Source organism: Cherax quadricarinatus, chromosome 3 (assembly GCF_038502225.1).
Source record: "Cherax quadricarinatus isolate ZL_2023a chromosome 3, ASM3850222v1, whole genome shotgun sequence".
In the NCBI taxonomy this organism is placed as follows: Eukaryota; Metazoa; Arthropoda; class Malacostraca; order Decapoda; family Parastacidae; genus Cherax; species Cherax quadricarinatus.
The window spans coordinates 14,340,640-14,359,736 of NC_091294.1; the positions used below are offsets into that span (position 1 = coordinate 14,340,640).

The 19,097-nt window shown below is 48.5% G+C and overlaps 1 protein-coding gene across 3 annotated transcripts in view; it reads left to right on the forward strand.

Moving 5' to 3' along the window:
• The window catches only part of LOC128684111 (ecdysone-induced protein 74EF), a 1,067,593-nt gene that overhangs the window by 75,797 nt on the left and 972,699 nt on the right, over positions 1-19,097 (forward strand). The gene's annotated exons all lie outside the window — the stretch shown is intronic.

Genomic DNA, 19,097 nt, shown 5'->3' on the forward strand with positions numbered 1-19,097 from the left:
CTTGTAGCACTGTACATGAACCAGCTGGTAGCACTGTACCTGAACCAGCTGGTAGCACTGTACCTGAACCAGCTGGTAGCACTGTACCTGAACCAGCTGGCAGCACTGTACCTGAACCAGCTGGTAGCACTGTACCTGAACCAGCTGGTAGCACTGTACCTGAACCAGCTGGTAGCACTGTACCTGAACCAGCTGGTAGCACTGTACCTGAACCAGCTGGTAGCACTGTACCTGAACCAGCTGGCAGCACTGTACCTGAACCATCTGGTAGCACTGTACCTGAACCATCTGGTAGCACTGTACCTGAACCAGCTGGTAACACTGTACCTGAACCAGCTGGTAGCACTGTACCTGAACCATCTGGTAGCACTGTACCTGAACCAGCTGGTAGCACTGTACCTGAACCAGCTGGTAGCACTGTACCTGAACCAGCTGGTAGCACTGTACCTGAACCAGCTGGTAACACTGTACCTGAACCAGCTGGTAGCACTGTACCTGAACCAGCTGGTAACACTGTACCTGAACCAGCTGGTAACACTGTACCTGAACCAGCTGGTAGCACTGTACCTGAACCAGCTGGTAGCACTGTACCTGAACCAGCTGGTAACACTGTACCTGAACCAGCTGGTAGCACTGTACCTGAACCATCTGGTAGCACTGTACCTGAACCAGCTGGTAACACTACCTGAACCAGCTGGTAGCACTGTACCTGAACCAGCTGGTAGCACTGTAACTGAACCACCTGGTAGCACTGTACCTGAACCAGCTGGTAACACTGTACCTGAACCAGCTGGTAGCACTGTACCTGAACCATCTGGTAGCACTGTACCTGAACCAGCTGCTAGCACTGTACCTGAACCAGCTGCTAGCACTGTACCTGAACCAGCTGCTAGCACTGTACCTGAACCAGCTGGTAACACTGTACCTGAACCAGCTGGTAGCACTGTACCTGAACCAGCTGGTAACACTGTACCTGAACCAGCTGGTAACACTGTACCTGAACCAGCTGGTAGCACTGTACCTGAACCAGCTGGTAGCACTGTACCTGAACCAGCTGGTAGCACTGTACCTGAACCAGCTGGTAACACTGTACCTGAACCAGCTGGTAACACTGTACCTGAACCAGCTGGTAACACTGTACCTGAACCAGCTGGTAGCACTGTACCTGAACCAGCTGGTAGCACTGTACCTGAACCACCTGGTAGCACTGTACCTGAACCAGCTGGTAGCACTGTACCTGAACAAGCTGGTAACACTGTACCTGAACCAGCTGGCAACACTGTACCTGAACCAGCTGGTAGCACTGTACCTGAACCAGCTGGTAGCACTGTACCTGAACCAGCTGGTAGCACTGTACCTGAACCAGCTGGTAGCACTGTACCTGAACCAGCTGGTAGCACTGTACCTGAACCAGCTGGTAGCACTGTACCTGAACCATCTGGTAGCACTGTACCTGAACCAGCTTGTAACACTACCTGAACCAGCTGGTAGCACTGTACCTGAACCAGCTGGTAGCACTGTAACTGAACCACCTGGTAGCACTGTACCTGAACCAGCTGGTAACACTGTACCTGAACCAGCTGGTAGCACTGTACCTGAACCATCTGGTAGCACTGTACCTGAACCAGCTGCTAGCACTGTACCTGAACCAGCTGCTAGCACTGTACCTGAACCAGCTGCTAGCACTGTACCTGAACCAGCTGGTAACACTGTACCTGAACCAGCTGGTAGCACTGTACCTGAACCAGCTGGTAACACTGTACCTGAACCAGCTGGTAACACTGTACCTGAACCAGCTGGTAGCACTGTACCTGAACCAGCTGGTAGCACTGTACCTGAACCAGCTGGTAGCACTGTACCTGAACCAGCTGGTAACACTGTACCTGAACCAGCTGGTAACACTGTACCTGAACCACCTGGTAGCACTGTACCTGAACCAGCTGGTAACACTGTACCTGAACCAGCTGGTAGCACTGTACCTGAACAAGCTGGTAACACTGTACCTGAACCAGCTGGCAACACTGTACCTGAACCAGCTGGTAGCACTGTACCTGAACCAGCTGGTAGCACTGTACCTGAACCAGCTGGTAGCACTGTACCTGAACCAGCTGGTAGCACTGTACCTGAACCAGCTGGTAGCACTGTACCTGAACCAGCTGGTAGCACTGTACCTGAACCAGCTGGTAGCACTGTACCTGAACCAGCTGGTAGCACTGTACCTGAACCAGCTGGTAACACTGTACCTGAACCAGCGGTAGAACTGTACCTGAACCTGCTGGAAGCACTGTACCTGAACCAGCTGGTAGCACGGTAACTGAACCAGCTGGTAGCACTGTACCTAAACCAGCTGGAAGCACTGTACCTGAAACAGCTGAAAGCACTGTACCTGAACCAGCTGAAAGCACTGTACCTGAACCAGCTAGAAGCACTGTTCCCGAACCAGCTGGTAGCAAGGTAACTGAACCAGCTGGCAGCACTGTACCTGAACCAGCTGGTAGCACTGTACCTGAACCAGCTGGTAGCACTGTACCTGAACCACCGGGTAGCACTGTACCTGAACCAGCTGATAGCACTGTACCTGAACCAGCTGGTTGCACTGTACCTGAACCAGCTGGCAGCACTGTACTTGAACCACCGGGTAGCACTGTACCTGAACCAGCTGGCAGCACAGTACCTGAACCACCGGGTAGCACTGTACCTGAACCAGCTGGCAGCACTGTACCTGAACCAGCTGGTAGCACTGTACCTGAACCACCGGGTAGCACTGTACCTGAACCAGCTGGTAGCACGGTACCTGAACCAGCTGGTAGCACTGTACCTGAACCAGCTGGTGGCACTGTACCTGAACCAGCTGGTGGCACTGTACCTGAACCAGCTGGTGGCACTGTACCTGAAGCTTCCCTGATTAACGTTATCAAAAGTCTCAGTGATGTCAGCAGGAAGTGAGGGGAGGGAGGGGTGGCTGATGTCAGGGGAAGGGGGCGGCTGGTGTCAGGGGGAGGGGGTGGCTGGTGTCAGGGGGAGGGGGTGGCTGGCGTCAGGGGAGGTTGGACTGGTGTCAGGAGAAGGGGGTGACTAGTGTCAGGGGGAGAGGGTGGCTGGTGCCAGGGGAGGGGGGTGGCTGGTGTCAGGGGAAGGGGGTGACTGGTGTCAGGGGGAGGGGGTGGCTGGTGTCAGGGGAGGGGAGCTGGTTTCAGGTGAGGGGGTGGCTGGTGTCATAGGAAGGGGGTGGCTGGTGTCAGGGGAGGAGGGGTGGCTGGTGTCAGGGGAGGGGGTGGCTGGTGTCAGGGGAAGTAGGTGGCTGGTGTCAGGGGAAGTAGGTGGCTGGTGTCAGGGGAAGTAGGTGGCTGGTGTCAGGGGAGGGGGTGGCTGGTGTCAGGGGAAGTAGGTGGCTGGTGTCAGGGGAGGGGGTGGCTGGTGTCAGGGGAAGTAGGTGGCTGGTGTCAGGGGAGGGAGGGTGGGTGGTGTCAGAGGAAGTAGGTGGCTGGTGTCAGGGGAGGGGAGATGTCTGGTGTCAGGGGAGGGGAGATGGCTGGTGCCAGGGAAGGGGCTGTGACTGGTGTAAGGGGAGGGGGGATGGATAGTATCAGGGGAGGGAGGGTTGTTGGTGTCTGGGGAAATAGGTGGCTGGTGTCAGGGGAAGGGGGGGTGGCTGGTGTCAGGGGAGGGAGTGGCTGGTGTCAGGGGAAGTAGGTGGCTGGTGTCAGGGGAGGGGGGAATGGCTGGTGTCAGGGGAAATAGGTGGCTGGTGTCAGGGGAAGTAGGTGGCTGGTGTCAGGGGAGGGGAGATGGCTGGTGTCAGGGGAGGGGAGATGGCTGGTGTCAGGGAAGGGGCTGTGACTGGTGTAAGGGGAGGGGGGATGGATAGTATCAGGGGAGGGGGGGTTGCTGGTGTCTGGGGAAATAGGTGGCTGGTGTCAGGGGAAGGGGGGGTGGCTGGTGTCAGGGAAGGGAGTGGCTGGTGTCAGGGGAAGTAGTTGGCTGGTGTCAGGGGAGGGGGGAATGGCTGGTGTCAGGGGAAATAGGTGGCTGGTGTCAGGGGAAGTAGGTGGCTGGTGTCAGTCTCAATAGTAACCAGTTACCAGTAAGCAGTTACCAGTAGTATGGCTCGCTACCAAACCGTCTGTGGATAAAGTGAAGCAGAAGGGGCACGGCAACATGCCGTGCCCCTGTGCCGTGCCCCTGTGCCGTGCAACACTGTACAGTCTACCAATATTTGGCTATTATAGCCTCTCCTCACTTAACGACGGAGTTCTGTTCCTAAGACCACGTCGGTAAACGAATTCGTCACTAAGAGAGGCACTCAGCAAGCCAGTTGAAGTAGAGACGTTAGGACAGATGGCAGGTCAGTCTTGGTGCTCCACAGATATTCCACCCAATATACTAGAACATCCAACGTGAGTGTTATTACCCAATCCACGTTATCGAACCCCCACATGACATCAGGGGAGGGGGTGGCTGGTGTCAGGGGAAGTAGGTGGCTGGTGTCAGGGGAAGTAGGTGGCCTGATGTCAGGGGAAGTAGGTGGCTGGTGCCAGGGGAGGGGGTGGCTGGTGTCAGGGGAAGTAGGTGGCTGGTGTCAGGGGAAGTAGGTGGCCTGATGTCAGGGGAAGTAGGTGGCTGGTGTCAGGGGAGGGGGTGGCTGGTGCCAGGGGAAGGGGAGGGTGATCGGTGTCAGGGAAAGAAGGTGGCTTTTGTTAGTGGAAGTAGGTAGCTGGTGTCAGGGGAAGTAGGTGGCTGGTGCCAGGGTAGGGGGTGGCTGGTGTCAGGGGAAGTAGGTGGCTGGTGTCATGGGAGGGGGGAGGCTGATGTCAGGGGAGGGAGCGGTGGCTAGCGTCAGGGGAGGGGGGGTGGTTTGTGTCATGGGAGGGGGTGGCTGGTGTCAGGGGATGGGGTGGCTGGTGTCAGGGGAAATAGGTGGCTGGTGTCAGGGGAGGGGGTGGCTGGTGTCAGGGGAAATAGGTGGCTTGTGTCAGGGGAGGGGGTGGCTGGTGTCAGGGGAAGTAGGTGGCTGGTGTCAGGGGAAGTAAGTGGCTGGTGTCATGGGAGGGGGGAGGCTGATGTCAGGGGAGGGAGCGGTGGCTAGTGTCAGGGGAGGGGGGGTGGTTTGTGTCAGGGGAGGGGGTGGCTGGTGTCAGGGGAAGTAGGTGGCTGGTGTCAGGGGAAGTAGGTGCCTGGTGTCAGGGGAGGGGGGATGGCTGGTGTCAGGGAAAGTAGGTGGCTGGTGTCAGGGGAGGGGAAGTGGCTGGTGTCATGGGAGGGGGTGGCTGGTGTCAGAGGAGAGGGGTGGCTGGTGTAAGGGGAGGGGCGGTGGCTAGTGTCAGGGGAAGTAGGTGACTGGTGTCAGAAGGGGGAGTGGCTGGTGTCAGGGGGAGGGAGAGAGGCTGGTGTCAGGGGCGAGGGGTGGCTGGTGTCAAGGGAGGGGGGTGGCTGGTCTCAGGGGAGGGGATGGCTGGTGTCAAAGGACATGGGGTGGCTGGTGTCTAGGGGGGGTGGCTGGTGTCTGGGGAGGGGGATGGCTGGTGTTACGGGAAGTGGGTGGCTGGTGTCAGCGGAAGGTGTGGCTGGTGTCAGCGGAAGGGGGTAGCTGGTGTCAGGGGATGTGGATGGCTGGTGTCAGGGGAAGGGGGTGGCTGGTGTCAGGGGAGGGGGAGTGGCTGGTGTCAGAGGAGAGGGGTGGCTTGTGTCAAGGGAGGGGGGTGGCTGGTCTCAGGGGAGGGGATGGCTGGTGTCAGGGGACATAGGGTAGCTGGTGTCTAGGGGGGTGGCCTGTGTCTGGTGAGAGGGGTGGCTGGTGTCCGGGGAAGGAGTGGCTGGTGTCAGGGGACGGGGGGTAGCTGGTGTCTTGGGGGGTGGCATGTGTCTGGGGAAGGGATGGCTGGTGTCAGGGGACGGGGGGTAGCTGGTGTCTAGGGGGGTGGTCTCTGTCTGGGGAGGGGGTGGCTGGTGTCCGGGGAAGGGATGGCTGGTGTCAGGGGACGGGGGGTAGCTGGTGTCTTGGGGGGTGGCCTGTGTCTGGGGAGGGGGGTGGCCTGTGTCTGGGGAAGGGGTGGCTGGTGTCAAGGGAAGTGAGTGGCTGGTGTCACATATGCAACAGTTAGGTATCTTTATTTCGAAACGTTTCGCCTACACAGTAGGCTTCTTCAGTCGAGTACAGAAAAGTTGATAGAAGCAGAAGAGACTTGAAGACGATGTAATCAGTCCATCACCCTTAAAGTTTTGAGGTGGTCAGTCCCTCAGTCTGGAGAAGAGTATTGTTCCATAGTCTGAAACAATATGGAGTTGAAGTGACAGGATGGAGCCTTATATAGCGCCAGGAGGTGAGATGTAGGCCACTAGTAGAGGTAAGAATGTAGTCGTTGGGAGGTCAGGTCCCTCTCAAATCCAGCCATTCTCACCAGTAGAAGTAGTCCAAGTTGATTTCTGTTCTGTACCAAGATACCATTGTGTTGCAGTGTCTGACAGAGTGGATATTAAAATGGTATAAAATACCGACAGGTTGTTAGGTAAGACATATGCAAAAGTTTGGTATCTTTATTTCGAAACGTTTCGCTTACTGATTACATCGTCTTCAAGTCTCTTCTGCTTCTATCAACTTTTCTGTACTCAACTGAAGGAGCCTACTGTGTAGGCGAAAAGTTTCGAAATAAAGATACCTAACTGTGCGATAGTGGTATTGGCGGTGGTTGATAGTGGTGATGGTGGTAGTGGTAATGGTGGTAGTGGTGGTGATGATGGTAGTGGTGGTGATGATGGTGGTAGTGGTGGTGATGATAGTGGTAGTGGTGATGGTGGTAGTGGTGGTTGTGTAGCGGGGGTGGTGATGGTGGTAATGGTGGTGGTGGTAGTGGCGATGGTGGTATTGGTGGTGGTGATGGTTGTATTGTGATGGTAGTGGTGGTGATGATGGTGGTAGTGGTGATGGTGGTAGAGAAGTGGTAGTGGTGGTGATGATGGTAGTGGTGGTGATGGTATTGGTGGTGGTGATGGTGGTATTGTGATGGTAGTGGTGGTGATGATGGTGGTAGTGGTGATGGTGGTAGTGGTGGTTGTGTAGCGGGGGTGGTGATGGTGGTAATGGTGGTGGTGGTAGTGGCGATGGTGGTATTGGTGGTGGTGATGGTGGTAGTGGTGGTGATGATAGTGGTAGTGGTGATGGTGGTAGTGGTGGTTGTGTAGCGGGGGTGGTGATGGTGGTAATGGTGGTGGTGGTAGTGGCGATGGTGGTATTGGTGGTGGTGATGGTGGTAGTGGTGGTGATGATAGTGGTAGTGGTGATGGTGGTAGTGGTGGTTGTGTAGCGGGGGTGGTGATGGTGGTAATGGTGATGGTGGTAGTGGTGATGGTGGTAGTGGCGATGGTGGTATTGGTGGTGGTGATGGTTGTATTGTGATGGTAGTGGTGGTGATGATGGTGGTAGTGGTGATGGTGGTAGAGAAGTGGTAGTGGTGGTGATGATGGTAGTGGTGGTGATGGTATTGGTGGTGGTGATGGTGGTATTGTGATGGTAGTGGTGGTGATGATGGTGGTAGTGGTGATGGTGGTAGAGAAGTGGTAGTGGTGGTGATGATGGTAGTGGTGATGGTGGTGATGGTGGTATTGGTGATGGTGATGGTGGTATTGTTGATGCTGGTAGTCGTGGTGATGATGGTGGTAGTGGTGATGCTGGTAGTGGTGGTGATGGTGGTAGTGATGTTGGTGGTAGTGGTGATGCTGGTAATGGTGGTGATGATGGTGGTAGTGATGTTGGTGGTAGTGGAGGTGGTGGTGATGATGGTGGTAGTGGTGATGATGGTGCTAGTGGTGATAGTGGTAGTGGTGATGGTGGTAGTGGTGATGGTGGTAGTGGTGATGGTAGTGGTGGTGATGATGGTGGTAGTGATGGTGATGATGGTAGTGGTGATGGTAGTGATGATGGTGGTAGTGGTGATGGTAGTGGTGATGATGGTGGTAGTGGTGATGGTGGTAGTGGTGATGGTGGTAGAGGTGTGGTAGTGGTGGTGATGATGGTGGTAGTGGTGATGCTGGTAGTGGTGGTGATGATGGTGGTAGTGATGGTGGTACTGGTGATGATGGTGGTAGTGGAGGTGGTGGTGGTAATGGCGGTGGTGATGGTGGTAGTGGTGATGGTGGTAGTGGTGATGGTGGTAGTGGTGATGGTAGTGGTGGTGATGATGGTGGTAGTGATGGTGATGGTGGTAGTGGTGATGGTAGTGATGGTGATGGTGGTAGTGGTGATGGTAGTGGTGGTGATGGTGGTAGTGATGGTGATGGTGGTAGTGGTGATGGTAGTGATGGTGATGGTGGTAGTGGTGATGGTAGTGATGGTGATGGTGGTAGTGGTGATGGTAGTGATGGTGATGGTGGTAGTGGTGATGGTAGTGATGGTGGTAGTGGTGATGATAGTGATGGTGGTCGTGGTGATGGTAGTGGTGGTGATGGTGGTAGTGGTGATGGTAGTGGTGGTGATGGTGGTGCAACTCCCCCAGCTCAAGTGTTGATAAAGACCAGGTGCCCTAGACTCAGTGCTTGCTTGTTCACCTGTAAAACTCACCCTCTCGGTAAATCCTGAATTAAAGCGTGAGAAAACTGTTCTTGCTAAGGATGAACTAGATGTGGTACAGGATGAGCACATCTGAAGGACAGATATATACATCGACACAGAGTCCTTCCCCACACCACAGTACATTAAGCCTCATACTCGTCAGTCACAACAACCATGCGCAGTAACATTTGTGTTAATGCAAGACAGGTCTCCTTGGATAATCCAGAAACTGCAACAGGCACCAAGAAAATCTGCAATAAACAAGGAATAATTGAAAGCGCTAGTAACGCAAACTTTAGCCATAATAAAAAAAATAAAAATATCTGGAAGCAAGAGACAGAGTACGTAGGTAGGTGCACCCGTGCACAGGAGGAGTTGATTAATGATTAATGGGGCTGAAAGCCTGTCGACTACACGTAACCTTTTCACCACCGGACAAGATTACTTTTAATTCCTATAATTGGGATTAGTAGCCACTGAGTATATATACGCTGAGAGAAATATACCTCTCAGTGTACATATCCTGTGTTGAAAGCAAGAGCTCAGTGAGAAGTGAGAAATCGAGGTTCTCCTGGCCACACTCGGGAAGAAAGGTAGACACAAGAGAAATTAGATTGAAATATTCAGGAATGAAACTACACACTCGTCTCTGAGCCGCACAGATGGTGCTGCTGGCCAGGTACATGAAAGAACGTAATAGTAATAGCATGAGTGCAAACAAACCAGGGAACGGGTGGGGTTAGAAGCCATGGCGAGTGTGTAAACCACTGGACCAGCTGGCTACAATAAGATTCATCCAACTAGGTATATTTATACACCATAGGGAGGTTAACATGTTAGTGAATGTTCAGTGTTGTTTTTGTAGTCACTATAAAAACACTGTAGGTGTTGCATGCCTTAAAGTACTGTTTAGAGATACAAACGTTTAGTAAAGCATTTTCAACGTTTCAAAGCGCTTGGAGGCATTTTCAGACATTTAAATTTCACATGTACGTTTGACATGCAATGTTGCACAGAACCACTGCACGAACACTGCACCAGTTTTTGTGCACTTATATCAATAGTCAGTGGTGTAGTTGTTATATGTATATCGGTAACCACATGTATAGTTGCTACATGATATTACGAAGAGAGGTAAAGAATGGCCTATGTGAACTGGTCATAATGGAAATTGGAGCAAACAAACTCAGCAGTAGACTATAATGTATATCTTACCTTCACCCACTATATACAAATATGTACACTATGTGCAGATAGAATAATTGTACACCACGGTGACAGATGACAAAGCAGAAGCCAGAGAGAGAGTGCACCGTACTCATCCAGCAGGTAGGCAAGTCTGCCAAAAGCTTCCCGCAAGTGAACCACGTTGCTTCAGCTTTGGCAGGCTTGCCTGTGATTGTTCAATGAACTAAGGTACTGATTTAACGACGGGTACCCTATTGGTCGTTAAACCTTTAGCACCCAGTCCGCTGGTTGGGAGGCAGCCTATATGGGAGTGTGACATACGCCGAATAAATTGTAACATACTCTTTGTATGCCACACATGGCTTGTTATACCAGTGATAATTTTAGATGATTATGGTGTAATGATGAGAATGTTCTGAGAATATGGTTCATACTATACAACCTAGGTGTCCCGAAGGTTCGATTGCTAGTGCACTCAGCTCACACACTGAGGTCCGTGGTTCGATCCCCGGTATGGGTAGAAACATTAGGACGTGTTTCCTTAAGACACCTGCTGTCCCTGTTCATCTATCAGTAAAATAGGTACCTGGGTGTTAGTGGACTGGTGTGGGTCGCATCCTGGGGACAAAATTGACCTAATTTGCCCGAAATGCTCAGCATAACAAGCGGCTTTCTATATAGTAGTATGTTATTGATGTCAGCTAGGACTGTATACCTGGTACATGTACTGGTAGAAGTAAAGCTTATTATTATAAATGGCTTTACCGCTTTTCTTTTTATATAATAATAATAATAATAATAATAATAATATTATTATTATTATTATTATTATTATTATTATTATTATTATTATTATTTTAATGCGAGCATAATGTAACAAGAAAAGAAAATGCAGTCTAAATATGCAAATCAGGTCCAAATAATTGTGATTCTATTCTAGAGTAGAGTAACTTTGGTGGTGACAGAGCCAAAGTTACTCTACTCTAGCAGTGCTTGGAGACGCCGGGAGTAGAATATTTCATTAATTCTCGACAATTCTAGTGTGAACATTGTGCGTTATGTGAAAAAAAAATTAAGTGAAGGACGTACTGTTATGTATCGCCGGATGGGAAGTAAAGCCTAACGTCCAAAACTGATGCCCTGGGGGCGAAATGTCAAAATTACTACTGCATTCTCAACATTACTGTAAGAGACTCAGTCCTGCAGATACTTCAGCAACATGACTGCGTAGTCTTTGATCCATTCAACTGAAGTTGAATGGATCAACTGACTACCTGCCAAATATAACAGACCAAACAAAAATTAAGTCTGAAGTTACCCCTGTGAGGGTTAGTGAGTTTCGAAATACTACGAGGGATGATGCCTTGGTCCATGAGAGTACTAACCAGTATGCAGGAGATGTTGTGTACCATCAACCATGCAGAGTTAAGGTTAGAATATGCAACATACACCACAGTCACACGGAATTGTCAATAAGGTGGTCCTAGAAAAAATTAACTCCATTGCAGATCGAGTGATGCCGCCAGATAAAAGGTTTTCCTGAAAGTGGCTGATTTCCTTTGCAAAACTAATGACGAACCGATTACAGCTGGAGACCAAGTTGGCCAAGATGAATAATTTCACAGCGTGTAAAATGAAGCATATACGTGTTTTTGAACTCAAGTGAAGAATAAACTCAGAGCCATTTTGGTGATAAAATCATAATTACCTGGATAAATGATTAACAAAATGTTTTCATCTTCCTGACTACTGCTTCCAACATTCTCAGTGAGCTCTATCATTCACGAGAGCAGCTGAAGAGTGAAACAGATAAGCTATTTCTCGTTGACAACACTGACCTCCTGATACTGCTCTGTCACCAGGCAGTTCTCAAGGCTTTGATCTCTTGCAATCAGTCAAGGCAAACTGTAACGATGACAATAAAAGTCTGGAACATCAAAGCACTGAGAAAGGAGATTGGTTGAGTAATATACCAGAAAATACTATTTCTGCATCCAATCATTGACTGTGACACCACGTCTCTTCGTACGGCACATAAAATCTTTCATAACTGTGTTCTCTTTGGTAACCAGCTAACTGTTTTCAGCAAAATTACATTTTCAGTTTAAAAATCTGAAGCATCAGGCCAAGCTGCACTTGTGTCTGCATACTAGCATGGAAGGACAAGCTGGATGGTCTTCTACATGAGGGATTCTGCCACAAAGTAACTGCATGTAAACGGCAACACACTCACAGGCACTAAATTTACTGCAGTACCCAGTTTCTATCTTTTCTTGAGCAATGGTCTAATAGTTTAAATACACCTGACTGAGGGTGATAGCATTGCTGTGGAGCTTCTAATACCAAGGGGAAACCGATGTACAACCAATTACAGTTTCTTGACCTTTGACCTGTCAGTTACGGATGTTTTCAGTGCAACTGGTGCTGGTTGTATGTTGTTTCTCCATAAGTTGACCGACTGAAGCATTTTCAGCAGGGTTGTATCCTGTAGAGGAACTGAAACTGAACGTGGACGAGGGCACGAAAGAGGTTGTAGACAGAAATGGAGAGGACGTGAAAGAGGTAATGGACGGGGTGTAGAAGACGAGATTGCCATTCACAGACATCTCATGGTTGCCTTATACAGCTCTGAGCAAGTATACCCAGGAACGCAATCACCAGACTGAGCAGCGACCTCATCATCTAAGTCAGCAGCAAAATTTACAAAGAAACACACTTGCGAGTCAGCAGAACAGTGGTGCAGCAACAGAACACCTCCCTCCCAGCCACCAACTCTGTGTTCCATCTAAGAAGAGGGCAAATTGCAATACATCAGGTGTTATTTTTTTCCCTCAAGACAGCACACAGGAAGTATACCTGTCACAAATGGGCAAACAGGACTACCGAGCGAATCAGCAGGATCTCAGATCTGGTGCACACACGTCAGCCCAAAAAGCTGTTACTGCTAAATCAGCTCTGCGGTTGGTTTTGTGCTCCATACGAGATCACAGTTAAATTTAATGTAAACTTAAAGAGGCGGTCCATCAGCACAGTAAGTTTCGTTACCTTCACGAAAAACTCTCATTTAATAGAGGAACCTCATGACGACGTTTCAGGTCCAATAAACAGTATTTTGACTTTTTATCCATTAATACCAATTGTGGGAATTTACTGAGATCGAGAAATACCACAAGGTCATTGTAACAAGCAGTAGAGGTCTTAAGAATCCACGCCGACAAAAATATACAGTGAAAGTCATGATTCAGTACATAAATATTGATAGGTTTACACTAGTAATAGAATTAAAATATGTAGTTTTAGGCTTAATATGTTTACAGTAGATAGAAATGAATAGGGGGAATTAGATACGTAGAGACACCTAGGGGTCCTCTAATGAACTAGTGAGGAAGAAGGAGGTTGGTAGCCATTTTTTTTATCAAGGAGTTGAGAGCATCTCGTTACAAATTTCAATCTCTGGAGTCCCACACGGTTTTTCAACGTTACCTGGCAGTTAACGTGCTTCAGAGGCCTTACAACGAATCATGGATACGAGTCTCAGCGCCAGACCCGCTGGTGATGTTATTTCTGTATTTAACCCCTAGTCAAGTGGCCACAATAGTGGGTGGGGAAATCAGGGATATTTAACTCAGGGTTAATAAGCCTGCCTATAACAAACGATCAGGTAATTTGTAATTTATATTTACTACAGTTTACAGTTTTTACTTCTGAGTGTAGTACAAGCCACTTGTGAGACTGAGATGATAGGAGTCTTGGGGGACGGTGTCAACAGTCCTTTCATACCAGTGTTGGTGAGCTCCCGTGAAGCCTCGTTATTATTCATCCCGGGAAATAGTCATCATTGCATTGAAGTAATTTATTTGTACAACGAATCACCTAACACATTCATGCATGAACAAGCTCAATGTTGGATGAAACATTGTACAAATAAAATATTTACCTGCAATATCGTGTAAGCTTTTACCAACTATCGGCATCTTGCCATCGTCTACAGTCATCATCCTCACATAACTCATGTTGTGAAAACAATTTTGAATGACGGAACTCTGGTAAGTTTTGCGAAAATTGCTGCCAACAACTTCGTGGATGCGGCGAGACGAGCAAGAACACGGAGTTTGTGTTGCTGGGTGATTTAGTAAAATTGTACACGCCTAGCACATCGATGGTCTCTTGGATTTTTTTTCTAAACTACAAGAAACTAGGACAAACATTGGCAGATTATATTTGTCTCTGTGAAAACAGCCCAGCACTGAGATTAGATATGATTACAATGACTAGAAAAAAATCTTGTGGTAAATCCTTCAAACAAAGCAGCCGCAAATCTAACAGCACTGCAGGTCATTTCGTACTTGCTCGACAGCAGAGGCTGCAAAACTCTGTGCGAGATACAAGCCCCGAGTATGCACCACTTTCTTAGATGGCCTACACCTTTCTTTCCCGTCTTATCGTCTACTTCTAGTGAAGGTAGATGGCCGTGAAGATCCTCTTATCTTTTGTCTGAACCCAGCATGGTTGTATCTGTCATTTCAAAGTCTTCAATACCCATGGGTAGCCTCACCGTTATGGGCAAGGCCAGTGTTTCCAAGATCTCCTTCTCTTGGCCCAACTTCGTAGATATCCAGAAAACAGCTTTTACACCTCAAGATGGACACTCATCACCTGTTTCACTCTGGCTATACCCTTCGCAAGACAGTCTGTGAGAGATAAACCATATCTTGAATGAACCGCGTTTGGAACAGGCTTGAACTTTCTGTGAACATTAAATATATCAACTGATCAACTAAGATCTCTTAACTACGGATGCCTCCAACTACTTCTTGCTCCCTGCTTGTACGTATGTTAATATTAAAGCACAAACATATATATTACTTATAAACATATTACGAAAGAAAATATTTCATGGGAACTTAGGTAGGAATATAGTTCTTACCTTTCTGCAGAACCCTAACGTGAAACGTAGAGAGAGAGAGAGAGAGAGAGAGAGAGAGAGAGAGAGAGAGAGAGAGAGAGAGAGAGAGAGAGAGAGAGAGAGAGAGAGAGAGAGAGAGAGAGAGAGAGAGAGAGAGAGAGAGAGAGAGAGAGTAGGGATGGTTGACAGAGTCGACGGGCAGTGTAGTCGATAGACTAGAACAAGTGCCAAAATTAGAGTGGTGTTGCAGGTGCCAGAGCAATAAAGTGTGAGGGAACCCAACTGCGGGAAGGTGAGAGAGCACCAGTGGAAAGTGAGAGAGCACCAGTGGAAAGTGAGAGAGCACCAGTGGAAAGTGAGAGAGCACCAGTGGAAAGTGAGGGAAGGTGAGAGAGCACCATTGGAAAGTGAGGGAAGGCGAGAGAGCACCATTGGAAAGTGAGGGAAGGCGAGAGAGCACCATTGGAAAGTGAGGGAAGGTGAGAGAGCACCATTGGAAAGTGAGGGAAGGTGAGAGAGCACCATTGGAAAGTGACGCATCTGAATGAAGATAGTAGTGGATGGAAGTCAGAAGTTACATCTAGTATCACTAGTATAATAGTACAACTCTTACTACTGCTACTAATACTACTACTACTACTATTACTACCACTACTACTATTACGACTACTACTACTCTTGCTGCTCTACTGCCACCAACATAGTTGTGTCTATCACTACTTTTACTTCCGTCTACCATCTTGTTCTACTTCCGTCTACCATCTTGTTCTACTTCCGTCTACCATCTTGTTCTACTTCCGTCTACCATCTTGTTCTACTTCCGTCTACCATCTTGTTCTACTTCCGTCTACCATCTTGTTCTACTTCCGTCTACCATCTTGTTCTACTTCCGTCTACCATCTTGTTCTACTTCCGTCTACCATCTTGTTCTACTTCCGTCTGCCATCTTGTTCTACTTCCGTCTACCATCTTGTTCTACTTCCGTCTACCATCTTGTTCTACTTTCGTCTACCATCTTGTTCTACTTCCGTCTACCATCTTGTTCTACTTCCGTCTACCACTTGTTCTACTTCCGTCTACCATCTTGTTCTACTTCCGTCTACCACTTGTTCTACTTCCGTCTACCACTTGCTCTACTTCCGTCTACCATCTTGTTCTACTTCCGTCTACCATCTTGTTCTACTTCCGTCTACCACTTGTTCTACTTCCGTCTACCATCTTGTTCTACTTCCGTCTACCACTTGTTCTACTTCCGTCTACCACTTGTTCTACTTCCGTCTACCATCTTGTTCTACTTCCGTCTACCATCTTGTTCTACTTCCGTCTACCACTTGTTCTACTTCCGTCTACCATCTTGTTCTACTTCCGTCTACCATCTTGTTCTACTTCCGTCTGCCATCTTGTTCTACTTCCGTCTACCATCTTGTTCTACTTCCGTCTACCATCTTGTTCTACTTTCGTCTACCATCTTGTTCTACTTCCGTCTACCATCTTGTTCTACTTCCGTCTACCATCTTGTTCTACTTCCGTCTACCATCTTGTTCTACTTCCGTCTACCATCTTGTTCTACTTCCGTCTACCATCTTGTTCTACTTCAGTCTACCATCTTGTTCTACTTCCGTCTACTATCTTGTTCTACTTCCGTCTACCATCTTGTTCTACTTCCGTCTACCATCTTGTTCTACTTCCGTCTACCATCTTGTTCTACTTCCGTCTACCACTTGTTCTACTTCCGTCTACCATCTTGTTCTACTTCCGTCTACCATCTTGTTCTACTTCCGTCTACCACTTGTTCTACTTCCGTCTACCATCTTGTTCTACTTCCGTCTACCATCTTGTTCTACTTCCGTCTACCATCTTGTTCTACTTCCGTCTACCATCTTGTTCTACTTCAGTCTACCATCTTGTTCTACTTCCGTCTACTATCTTGTTCTACTTCCGTCTACCATCTTGTTCTACTCCCGTCTACCATCTTGTTCTACTTCCGTCTACCATCTTGTTCTACTTCCGTCTACCACTTGTTCTACTTCCGTCTACCATCTTGTTCTACTTCCGTCTACCATCTTGTTCTACTTCCGTCTACCATCTTGTTCTACTTCCGTCTACCACTTGTTCTACTTCCGTCTACCATCTTGCTCTACTTCCGTCTACCATCTTGTTCTACTTCCGTCTACCATCTTGCTCTACTTCCGTCTACCACTTGTTCTACTTCCGTCTACCATCTTGTTCTACTTCCGTCTACCACTTGTTCTACTTCCGTCTACCACTTGTTCTACTTCCGTCTACCATCTTGTTCTACTTCCGTCTACCATCTTGTTCTACTTCCGTCTACCATCTTGTTCTACTTCCGTCTACCACTTGTTCTACTTCCGTCTACCACTTGTTCTACTTCCGTCTACCATCTTGTTCTACTTCCGTCTACCATCTTGTTCTACTTCCGTCTACCATCTTGCTCTACTTCCGTCTACCACTTGTTCTACTTCCGTCTACCATCTTGTTCTACTTCCGTCTACCATCTTGTTCTACTTCCGTCTACCACTTGCTCTACTTCCGTCTACCACTTGTTCTACTTCCGTCTACCATCTTGTTCTACTTCCGTCTACCATCTTGTTCTACTTCCGTCTACCACTTGTTCTATTTCCGTCTACCACTTGTTCTACTTCCGTCTACCATCTTGTTCTACTTCCGTCTACCACTGTTCTACTTCCGTCTACCACTTGCTCTACTTCCGTCTACCATCTTGTTCTACTTCCGTCTACCATCTTGTTCTACTTCCGTCTACTATCTTGTTCTACTTCCGTCTACCATCTTGTTCTACTTCCGTCTACCATCTTGTTCTACTTCCGTCTACCACTTGTTCTACTTCCGTCTACCATCTTGTTCTACTTCCGTCTACCACTTGTTCTACTTCCGTCTACCATCTTGCTCTACTTCCGTCTACCACTTGTTCTACTTCCGTCTACCATCTTGTTCTACTTCCGTCTACCATCTTGTTCTACTTCCGTCTACCATCTTGTTCTACTTCCGTCTACCACTTGTTCTATTTCCGTCTACCACTTGTTCTACTTCCGTCTACCATCTTGTTCTACTTCCGTCTACCACTGTTCTACTTCCGTCTACCACTTGTTCTACTTCCGTCTACCATCTTATTCTACTTCCGTCTACAATCTTGTTCTACTTCCGTCTACCATCTTGTTCTACTTCCGTCTACCATCTTGTTCTACTTTCGTCTACCATCTTGTTCTACTTCCGTCTACCATCTTGTTCTACTTCCGTCTACCATATTGTTCTACTTCCGTCTACCATCTTGTTCTACTTCCGTCTACAATCTTGTTCTACTTTCGTCTACCATCTTGTTCTACTTCCGTCTACCATCTTGTTCTTCTTCCGTCTACCATCTTGTTCTACTTCCGTTTACAACTTGTTCTACTTCCGTCTACCATCTTGTTCTACTTCCGTCTACCATCTTGTTCTACTTCCGTCTACCATCTTGTTCTACTTCCGTCTACCATCTTGTTCTACTTTCGTCTACCATCTTGTTCTACTTCCGTCTACCATCTTGTTCTACTTCCGTCTACCACTTGTTCTACTTCCGTCTACCATCTTGTTCTACTTCCGTCTACCATCTTGTTCTACTTCCGTCTACCATCTTGTTCTACTTCCGTCTACCATCTTGTTCTACTTCCGTCTACCATCTTGTTCTACTTCCGTCTACCACTTGTTCTACTTCCGTCTACCACTGTTCTACTTCCGTCTACCACTGTTCTACTTCCGTCTACCACTGTTCTACTTCCGTCTACCACTGTTCTTCTGAGAACTTTGCTACAAGTGGGCACAATCCACTAGGTATCGTGTTGCAGCTCCTCAACTTTCAACAGGGCACCTGTAGCCTCACCCCTGGAGAATAGCACTGCAGGAGGTCTACTGGCCCGTGCTGGGAGGGTCTTCCTCAACCCCAGCTGCTTGGATTCAAGAATTAAATAGGTACCACTAACTTAAGTGGCAACATTATTACAGAGATAATAAAACTCTGCGGGAGAGTCGCAACCCACAAGTTAAATCTCGTACCAAGGAGAGTCATACCACGGAGAGTCATACCATGGAGTCATACCATGGAGAGTCATACCACGGAGAGTCATACCACGGAGGGTCATACCATGGAGAGTCATACCACGGAATCATGCCACGGAGAGTCGTGCCACGGAGAGTCATACCATGGAGAGTCATACCACGGAGTCATGCCACGGAGAGTCGTGCCACGGAGAGTCATACCACGGAGGGTCATACCATGGAGAGTCATACCACGGAGATTCATACCACGGAGAGTCATACCACGGAGAGTCATACCACGGAGGGTCATACCATGGAGAGTCATACCACGGAGTCATACCACGGAGAGTCATACCATGTAGAGTCATACCACGGAGTCATGCCATGAAGAGTCGTGTCACGGAGAGT